Raw genomic sequence first — 11361 nt, forward strand, 5'->3', positions numbered from 1 at the left:
TTAATTTAATTTTCAAATTTTTTACTGCTTTTGTATAGAAATACAATTAATTTTTCTGTATGGCTTCTGTATCCTGGCATCTTGCTCAATTTGATTATTGGTTCTAGTAGTTTCTAATAGATTCCTTAGGTTTCCTAAATGCAAAAAAAGATCATGTCATCTGAAAATAGAGATAGTTTTACTTCTTTCTTTCCAATCTGGAAGCTTTTTTATTTTTACTTGTCTAATTGTTCTCACTAGAACCTCCCATACAATGTTGAATAAAAGTGACAAAAATGGATGCCCTCGTCTTCTTCCTGGTCTTAGGGGGAAATACATTGTATAATCTTCTGTCAGGGGTAGATGACCATAGCTGGGTTATCCCACTCTAAGATTGTTTGATGCCTAAGATCACAGACTACATCTAAAGATTCTATTAAATATTTTGCAGTACTAAATTGGTATTGATTAATTTTCAACATGGCACACACAAAAACCAGAAATGGTGTCCCCTAATAACAAAGAGACAAAAGAGGCAAGCAAACATAGTTTGTATACTTTTACGTGTCACCCTTGAGCCCCATGAAAAGACAGCTAAATTCTATAGACTGAAATAAAAATACAGGGTGAATCAGACCTTGGAAAAAATGATCACTCCATGAAGCTAAATGTAAGATATTGTTAAGGCAAGTGACAACATCATAAAGAGATTCTCCTCTGTTCATATTTTTTGAACAATCTTGAAATAAAATTTCTGTGGGCTTATATCCTAAGAGTCAAATCATGTTCCTGCTTTCTCGTATTTTTTCTACAAATGAATAACTTGGAAGAAAAAATTCTGTAATAAGAGAATTTGGTACATTGTAAATTATACATGTTATAAATCTTTTGCAAACTCTATTCTAAGACTTCACTATAGTCTTTTTTTTCTCTGTCTTTTTTTTCCTAACTGCAAGGGTACCCACCCAGATGTTTGATCCCTGAACAAATGTGATGTGCTCAAGAGGTACACTTCATTAAATGAGGATTTAACAGGAGCACTGGTGTGTGACTTGTCTTTTTGAACTACACAGAAGAAAAGAAAGCAGAAACCCATAATAATGTAACATTTAAGTTACAAATTCATACTGAAAAAGAAATCAGGAAATGCAGAAGTTATGGCTGTCATAGTAACTCTAGCTAAACCACAGTATGTGCAGTGTACTCCTGAGCTCATTTACATTATACAGTCTTTTATATTATATATTATGCTGTATATTTTAATGTTACATGGTACATGATTCCTACTAACATATGCATTTATATGAATACATAATTAACTCTTTTTGTTTACACATTTTGCTATATTTCACATACTAAAAGCTGAATCTAAAGAATTTTCCTAAATTCATGCTAAAACTATAAATTCTGGGTACAGTTTATTTACATGTCTTCCTTGCCCTATGCCAGAACATGGTGTTCGGAATAACGCATTAAAAAGACATGAGAAGATCTCATTTGACTTCATCAGTATTCAAATCAAAGCCTACTGACTTGAAAATGGAATATAAAAAAATAATACTGGATTCTGTTGAATCTCAGTTGAATTTTTCATCATTTCCATCTACCACATTACACATAGTATGTGTTTTAAGGCCCCTTCCAGCCTAGAAATTCTATGATTCTATGATTTTCCCAAGTTACAGACTTTTTTCTCAAAAAACACCCATCACTTCTCCAATAGTTGTTCCACTATCTCCCTGATGAACAGTTTTGAAATCTCATTTATTTTTGTAAGACAAGATAAAATTGAAACATCCCTCAGGCAACAAATAATAGCATACACATGATATCTTTTTTTCTTCCACTAAAAGTTATGTTTTTCTTAGGGCAAAACTTGATAGAAAAAGCAAGATTTTTATGAATAACTTGAAGGCAAATTATTATAGCTTACACATTCATAGCTTCGAAGCATCTCAAAAAAGTATATAACCCTAAATATACTATTTTGGGTACATTCTATCAAACAAATTTAAGTGAGGGAAAGGATTTTTCAATTTCCCTGTTACTTTTAAGCATCATTCCAATTAAATATTCCCCTCTTGTAAAGGGAGATAGCATTGCCAACTGCTCTTAGCTTAAACCAAACCCAGGCAGCCTTCAGTTGACCTTGGCATCTGTTCATTCATATCACTTATCTCGGTGTATTGTAGTCCTGTGTTTACTTATCTCTTTCCCATGGAGAACTCAGGGTTTAGATCTTATCTTGTTCCTTTATTTTGCACACCATTGCATCCTGGTCACTTCACAAAGTGAACCACCACATAGGAAACACGCAGAGACATATTGTGGAATTAGTTAATTAGTGAATTATGACTTACTAAACCTCTGTCTCCCCAGCATGGATGCTATTATTGAGTTCATAGTAGGCACTTAATAAATTTTTGGTGAAGAAAGGGGAAAAGAATGAAGGAAAGAAAACCTGTAGCAATATTTTGATTTTAGTAGGCAAATTCTTTAAGACGTCCAAGAAGGAATATTGCTCCAAAGGAAATCACACATATCAGCGACCACCAGAGTTTTTGCTATTTCAAGAATGTAATATATTTGGCACTGGTGTCTGAGATGCTAATGCCTTATACCAAAATATTCATGAAAAGGGTGAAATAAATTGTTTGCTTATGCAGTACTTTGTAAGTCCCAGCTCATATTTGGCAGTCAAACCTGCTCCCATGTTGAGCAATGCCATTTGTGGCATCCAGGTGTTTGGCTGCATCAGGGCCATATTCTTTGCATCTGTCCCTTGTTTTCTCCTAGTGACACATTCCACAGACTGAAAGAGCATGCCAGGCAGAAACAATAATGAGTTATCATTGTCCAAAAGAGCCTTGGGCCAAAAATCAACATTTCATATAATGAGAAGTCTTCAAATATTTGAAAATCAGAAGGCAGTTTCCACTTGGTGTAGAGCCAGGAAGTCAAGGTAAGACATGGAGATAGATGGAGAATTTATTTTCCTTCCTTTCAAAGACATCCATGTAGAGTTGCTCCTTCTTTCTAAGCTTGTTATAAACACTCACTAATAATCACTGAATACTTCTTACATTCCAACATGGGGTTCTTAGCTCTTTACAAGTGCTAACTCGCTTGATCCCTGCAACATTATTACAAGTGTGTCACATACTGCTGTTTGCTTAGCCAATATCCACATACATAAGGCTGTGATTTTGTGTGGGTGGCAATGTGGCTACCTAAATTGTGAAATTCCCAGCCTCCCTTTCAAGGTCATGTGATGCAGTTCTGTTCAATGAGATAGAGGCAGAAATTTTGGAAAAGGCTTGCATTACCAAACAATAAGGCAGAACATTCCAAGGAGAAGACATTTTTATACTTTACCTCTTTCCCTTTCCATCTCATTTTGTCTGGAATATAAATATCTGTAGGTGCAGAAGCCATCTTGAGACCTCAAGAATAAAAGTTACATATTTGCTCTGCACATCAAGGATGGTAACACAAAACTGTAGAAAAAGTCTGGAACTCTGATGATCTCTTGGGGCCACTGCTACATCCTTGGACTGCCTAAGCCTGATTTTTTTTTATGCTAGAAAAATAAACATTATTTGGACAAGCCACTGAACTTGTATTTGTTATAAGCAGCTAAACCCAAATCCCCACTGATAGAGTTAGATCTATTGAAATCCCTGTTTCTAGTGAGAAAATAAGGCACAGTGAGATTTAGTACATTGGCCAAGATCTCTCAGACAGGATGGAGGAACTAGAATGTGAGTCCAAGCCAGTGGCTCTTGGACCCTTGCTTCCAGTATCCTGGCCCGAGCTCTCTCTCAGCTTGACTCTTACTGATCCTCAGGACTTTGAGTCATCCTATCAAGCCCTGCTCCAATCATCCCAGTTTCCTGGTTCTAACATAAAAAAAGACAAAAAAGGTCAACATTCACAACAGACTTCACAGTATTCAAAATCTTAAGATAGAGAAAACTATTCCAGAAAGAAATTATCCATGATATTTCTCTCTATAAAACATGTGAAAGTTTTTAACAAAGTCTTAAACTAGTAGGCTTCAGATCTATCTTGCAATGAACTTGGGAGGAATAGGCTGCAAACGAGTGAACACATCTTTCGTTTCCAAGGGCTAAATCCCTGTTTCTCATTAAGATAGTGTAGTTCCAAGGCGATGCCCGGAGAGCTGTGGCTTAGTTGTCAATCTTCAATCATTGTGCTCTCAATCTTTCCTTTCCTAGCGAAGTTTTAAGTGGAAATGCATGTATTATACCTCTTGATATAAATTGTTTTAATTGCTTATTAAGGTTGAAAATGTACAACCATGAAAAGCAAGAAGAATGCAAATTTTCTGTTAGCATTTTTTCCTTCTGGGAAAGCCCCTAGCAAGTTAGTTTAGCACCCACAGAGCTTTAACTTTATTGACTATAACATAAGAGGGAGGGGAGCAGACAACATGTGTAAGATCTGGAAATTGGTTAAATCCACCCGTGATACTGAGAAGCATTTCAAAGAATGGTCATTTGGCTATTTTAATGACAACTTTTACAATGCAAATGATTCTTCCACTGAAATAGAAAATTTCTGAGCACTAGGACTAAAAGGCCCTGAATTCACCACTATACAATTCATCTATATAACAAAAAACCATTTGTACCCCCTATATCTATTGAACTAAATAAATTAATTTTAAACATTTTCAGGTGATTTTGTCAAAAGCACTTTAGAGTAGCATTTCTAAAGGGTCTGATGGTCAAACTTAGGAAATACTGTATTTTGAAGAAATTCATAATGTATTACTACATTAGCACATTAAAGGCTTTAAGGTTTCTGCAATGCAGAGACAAGTTTGGCATCGTGCAACACTTTTTTTTTTTTAATTTCAAAGTATTACAGGAATACAAATATTTTTGGTTACAAGGATCACTTTTGAAATGCTTGAGACTGGGTTATAAGTGTACCCATCACCCAGCTAGCGTTCAATGTACCCATTAGGTTGGTTTTGTTTGTTTGTTTGTTTTGAGACAGAGTCTCACTCTGTTGCCCGGGCTAGAGTGCAGTGGCATCATCATAGCTCATTGCAGCCTCAAACTCCTGGGCTCAGGTGATCCTCCTGCCTCAGCCTCCCGAGTAGCTGGGACTACAGACACAAGCCACCATGCCCGGCTAATTTTCCTATTTTTTGTAGAGATGGGGTCTCACTCTTGCTCAGGCTGGTCTCAAACTCCTGATCTCAAGCCATTGTCCCACCTCAGCTTCTCAGAGTGCTAGGATTACAGGCGAGAACCACCACGCCTGGACAAAATAAGGTGTCTTTAAACAGAAATACATATAAAACCAGGCTATGTGCTGAATGGTTTTCAAAAAATGTGAGCAGAGGCTCACAGGAACCCTATCTTGTATTTCGTCTAGGAGCAAAGTTCAGGATTGGCTAACTCAATGTTGATGACAACTTTATTGAACATAACCACTACAAATAATGAGAATAGACCATTATACATTAATAGTTAAATCAATTTTTAAAATTTCTTAAACATATAAGATCAAGGACTTAATAGGACAACTTTATATGTGATATTCCTCTTCTGTAAAACATTTTAATGTAAGAATAGCAGTGATGGAAACAAAACCATGACAACATCTACTGAGTACTCGCTATGTGCCAGGCATGGCTTTACATGCTTGACGTTACCTCATTGAATCCTTGGAACAACTTGTAAAGTAGGAACACTTTATTGTCCATATTTTACCTGAGGAAACTGAGACATAGAGAAGTTAAGCAGTCTGATCATACTCACACATAGTCTTCTTTTAAAAAAAAAAGCTTAGAAACATCTCATGAGTATTAGTGTCAGAACATCTACTTTGTAGAAAACTGTAAACTATTGCCTCCCAATTTTCTGATCTTCAGACAACTACTAAGGGTGCCTCCTGCAGACCCTTCCATTTTGGCCTCCTTGGTTTTTCTCCCCTCTGTAACACCTGAGTTAATTAGTTAATTAGGTCATTAACTACTCAATTCTCCTGAGTTTCCAAGACCTACAGGATGAAGTCCCCACTCTGGAAACTTACATTTAATCTGATCACGTTAAGCTCAACTCAACAACTCCCAATGGCCATGAAGGATGGAGAGGTAGTCTTGGAGACAACAACTTGGATATCATGATAGGATCATATGCGGCCTCACTGTGAGCTAGCTTTGTGCGTGTCTATGCCATTTCTCGGTAGTTCCTATCACAAGTAGTTTGAGTGTTGGGACTGTACCTCACCCTTTAGCATAGTACTGCTCCCTCCTCTCATCTCTCTAGCAAAGTCAAAGCAGTATCTTGCACACAGAAGGTGTCTAAGAAGTGATTGTTTATTAACCAATACAATTTAATTACAGGAAGAAGTAAATAAGTATCTGCACATCTGAAAACATTATGGTACATGTATATTTATAAATGTATCTTATTTGATAAAAAAGGTAAGTTCTGTGGGGGGGGGAAGCATATGTGGATTGAATTTTTATAAATTTTAAATCCCTGCAAATAGCTTAAAAGATAAAGGAATTGTCATTATTGAGCAACGCATAATATTTTTGTGGTGGTAAAATTTGCCCCCACACCCCAGATCTGCTTTCTGTATGTAATTTAACTTTTATGTACATCTGGAACTCTAAGCTTGAAGACTGAAAAGAAGTGAACAGGGCCTCTGTGGCCTGTGGGATAGCATCAAGCAGCCTAATACACACTCATATTTTGAGTCTCAGAAGGAGAGGAGGCAGAAAAGGTTATTTGAGAAAATAATAGTTGGTAATTTCCCAGATTGGATGAAAACTAAACCCCAAAACTCAAGAACCTCAATTAGTCCCAGGCAGAATAAGCACAAAGAAAAACACACTAGGACTTATTAAAATCAAATTACTGAAAACCAGTGATAAAGAGTCTTGAATATCTCACTTTTAATTGTTGATCTTCAGGTTTTTTTCATCTGTAAAATGGATAAATTGCCCACCTCACTGAGAGTTCTTTAATATTAAAGGCAAGGTATGTAAAGCAAACAACTTGTACTTAGGAAAGCCCCCATAACATAGTGATTATTTTGTTTATTTTTAAATTTTTTATTTTTAATTATTATGGGTACATAATAGTTGTATATATTTATAAGCTACATGTGATGTTTTGATACAGGCATACACTGTGTATTAATCAAATCAGGGTAAATGGGGGATCCATCCTATCAAGAATTTATCATTTCTTTGTGCTAGTAATATTCCAATTTCACTCTTTTAGTTATTTTAAAGTATACACTAAATTACTGTTGACTATAGTCACTGTTACATTATCAAATATTGTTCATTCTATGTAACTATCTAACTACATATTTTCACCTATTAACCATCCTGACTTTATCCCCCACTGCCTGCTACCCTTCCCAGCCTCTGGTAACCATCATGCTACTCTCTGTCTTCATGATATCAATTGTTTTAATACTTAACTTCTATGTATGAGAGAGAACATGTGAGATTTGTCTTTCTGTGCTTGGTTTATTTCATTTAACATAATGTTCTCCAGTTCCATCCATATTGTTACAAATGGCAGGATTTCATTCTTTTTTATGGCTGAATAATATTCCATTTTCTTTATCCATTCATCTGTTGATAGACACTTAGGTTGATTTCAAATCTTGACTATTGTGAATAGTGTGGCAATAAACATAGTAGTGCAGATATCTTTTTGGTATACTAACTTCCTTCCTTTTGGATATATACCTAGCAGTGAAATTGTTCGGTCATATGGTAGTTCTATGTTCAGTTTTATGAGAAAACTTCATACTGTTCTCCATAGTGATTTCACTAATTTACATTCCCACCAACAGGGTACAAGAGTTCCCCGTTGCCCACATCCTCACCAGCATTCATTATTGCCTTTTTGATAAAAGCCATTTTTACTGGGGTGAGATGATATTTCGTTGTAGTTTTGATTTGCATTTCTATAATGCTTAATGATATTGAGCATTTTTTCACACACCCGGTGGCCATTTATATGTCTTCTTTTGAGAAATGTCTATTCAGATCTTTCGCCAATTTTTTAAATTGGATTATTTGATTTTTTCTGATTAAGTTGTTTAAGCTACTTCTATATTTCGGTATAAATCCCTTGTCATATGGGCAGTTTGTAAATATTTTCTCCCATTATGTGGATGTTCTCTTTACTTTGTTGGTTGTTTCCCTTGCTGTGCAGAAGCTTTTTAGCTTGATATGATCCCATTTGTCCAATTTTGCCTGGGTTGCCTCTGCTTTGGGGATATTACTCAAGAAACCATTGCTCAGACCAACATCCTAAAACATTTCCCTGATGTTTTCTCTTAGTAGTTTCATAGTTTCATAGTTTCAGGTCTTACATTTAAGACTTTAATCCATTTGACTTGACTTTTGCATATGGCAAGAGATAAGAGTCTAGTTTCATTCTTCTTCATTTATTGAAGAGACTATCCTTTCCCTGATGTATATTCTTGGCAACTTTGTCAAAAATAAGTTCACTATAGATGTGTAGATTTATTTCTGGGCTCCCTATTTTGTTCCATTGGTCTATGTGTCTGTTTTTATGCCAGTATCATACTGTTTTGGTTACTATAGCTCTGTAGTATAACTTCAAGTCAGGTAATGAGTTTCCTCCAGTTTTGTTGTTTTTGCTCAGGGTGGCTTTGGCTATTCTGGGTCTGAATCCTAAAATACACATTTTAGGATTAGTTTTTCTATTTCTGTGAAAAATATCATTGGTATTTTGATGAGGATTGCATTGAATCTGAGTATAGTGATTCTTAACAAAGAGCAAAGACTTAGGAATCCAACATCCTGTTTCCAAAGCTCAGATCTACCACCGAGGGATCACTGGCAGATTATATAAGCTCTCTGTGCCTGAATTTTCTCACTGGTAAATGAGATTATAACAATCCTACCCATTGTGAGAGTTAAATGAGATGATGCCTATAAGATATAACAATACCTAAAAATAGCTGGTGTTCATTAAATGTCAGCTACTGTATCATTGAATAAGAAGCAAAAAACAAACAAACAAACAAAAAGAAGCAAAAAACCATGTTCTAACATGGGTAAAGAAAGTGGTGCTTTGGTGAAGGAAGGAATCCAGCATCTCCTTAGGAAGCAAACTTGCAAAACCAGGCAGGATCTAGTTTCCCTTAGGATCTCCTGAAAGACCATCTATTTCTGCAACCAGCGATTTTTTTAATAGACTAGTGTTTTAATAAAAAAATTTCCCTCTCAAAGAGTGTAGAAGCAATCTGAAAACTATAAAGTTATATTAATACTGAAATAAAGGAGAAAACACTGCCCCCTCCAACTTATGGCTATCAATTTTGTCCCTGCGAGCTCTTGTGAGCTTCAGAATTGTAGGTTTGGTTTGAGTTCTCAGTCAGTGTTCATCCATTGGTATAAAATGCTCCCACGCGAACAAACATACAGATGAAAAAACATCTCTCTTTGCACAAGAAAAAATGACTAACAATTTACATAAAGCGAGATCTGTCCATCATTCTGTCACCAAGTTCCATCTTGCTTTGTTGGACTTGGCACCTTAATAAAACCCTTTTATCTTAAACTTAAAAAGACTAAGGTCTAATTCAGTAATGCCCTGTTTGGGGTGTCATTTTGAATTGATATCATTTCATATCATCCTAGGGCAAAGGGGTTTGGATCAACTTCCCACTTCCCGCTGACTTTACTGACAACATTGAGAATCTCATCTCAGAGGAATGGATGTAAGTGCATTTATTGACAACACATAAATAAGAAAAGATTAGTGGTTTTGCTGGTGAAATAAAAATGACTTGACTTTCAAAAGCCTATTTGAAACTGACTGTTCATGACTGTGTACAATTGACACTTGGAGTTATTCCATCTTCCTCTAAAGTATAGACAAACTGTCTTAGTCAAGATTCTTTTGGTTACAAGTAAATGATAGCAACTCAAGTTTACTTGAGGGGAAAAAAAATTGCCTTTACTGGAAAGTTACTGAGTTTTTCTTGTAGAATCTGGGAGAAACCAAACCTATCAAATAACTGCAGCCAGAACTGGAAATTAAACAGGAATCAGGCCATCTCTCTCTCTCTGTTTCTCTCCTCTGCAACATTGTGTCTCAGTGTGTCTTCTTTGTGCTCTTTCACTGACCGGTTGTTCACCTTCTCCTTGCACATGGCAAGTGACCGACATTCACTTGGTTATGTCCACAAGCAGAAATTAATGGGCCACCTCTGAATCCCAGCTCGAAGCTACTAGGAGTGAAACCTCACTGCTCAGCTCAGGTCAGATGTCCTCTGGGGTCTAATAAACATGATCAATGTGTGGACATAGCTTGGGAGCAGAATCATGACACTCTATCTGAGCTCCATCTCTATGGGGAATTAGGGGGCCGTTCTCAGAGAAAGTAGATATTTATTAATAACAGATATACCCACAAACATTAAAAAATATATTTTGCATATTAACAACAACTATAAAAGAAGATAATGTCTATGCTTTGCAAAGAATTCCAGTCTTTTGCTCCCCCAAAATCACTGTATGTGAGGAAGATGTTCCCAACGTCAACAATGGCCCAGCCTGAGAGAGGTCTTTGTGCACAGACAGGTGACTTGAAACAGGCCAGAGTTGTGATCATTAGGAAAACAAAACTTGAGTCTCTGGGTCTCCTGAATCTCTTTTTCAGTGGCCAGACAACAGTGTTTTTATAAAATTCTTTCTACATTTAGTGGGAATTTGAGCTCAACCCTAAATATTAGCAAAGATAAAATTTTATCTAGAACTTTGTACTGTTTATTTTTAAAGCATTAAAATTTACAGCTAAACTGAAGTAGGTTTAAAGTGTAATAAAACATGGGTTATTCTTTTGAGATAATACCTTGGGAATATGCAAAGGAGTTGAAAAAGCCAGAAGGCATTTCCCATCTTGATGTGTTGACCTGATGGTGAATATAAACCTTAACCACACTGTTGGTTAGAATGTTATATATTTCTCATAATTTTTTTGTTTCATCTGCCCTCCCCCCTCAGATTTTTACCCTGAACTCATTCAGAATGGTCTGGCTCTTCACTTTCCTTGTAACTTCTCATATTCCATAGCACCTATGATAGACTCCCAGTCTCTCCAATAAAGTAGCTTTTAAAAATCATTTATGTAGGCCGGGCGTGGTGGCTCATGCCTGTAATCCTAGCACTCTGGGAGGCCGAGGCGGGGGGGATCGTTTGAGCTCAGGAGTTCGAGACCAGACTAAGCAGGAGCGAGACCCCGTCTCTATTAAAAATAGGAAGAAATTATCTGGACAACTAAAAATATAGATAAAAAATTAGCTGGGCATGGTGGCACATGCCTGTAGTCCCAGCTACTC

Source organism: Propithecus coquereli, unplaced genomic scaffold (genome assembly GCF_000956105.1).
Source record: "Propithecus coquereli isolate 6110/MARCELLA unplaced genomic scaffold, Pcoq_1.0 Scaffold339, whole genome shotgun sequence".
Taxonomy (NCBI): Eukaryota; Metazoa; Chordata; class Mammalia; order Primates; family Indriidae; genus Propithecus; species Propithecus coquereli.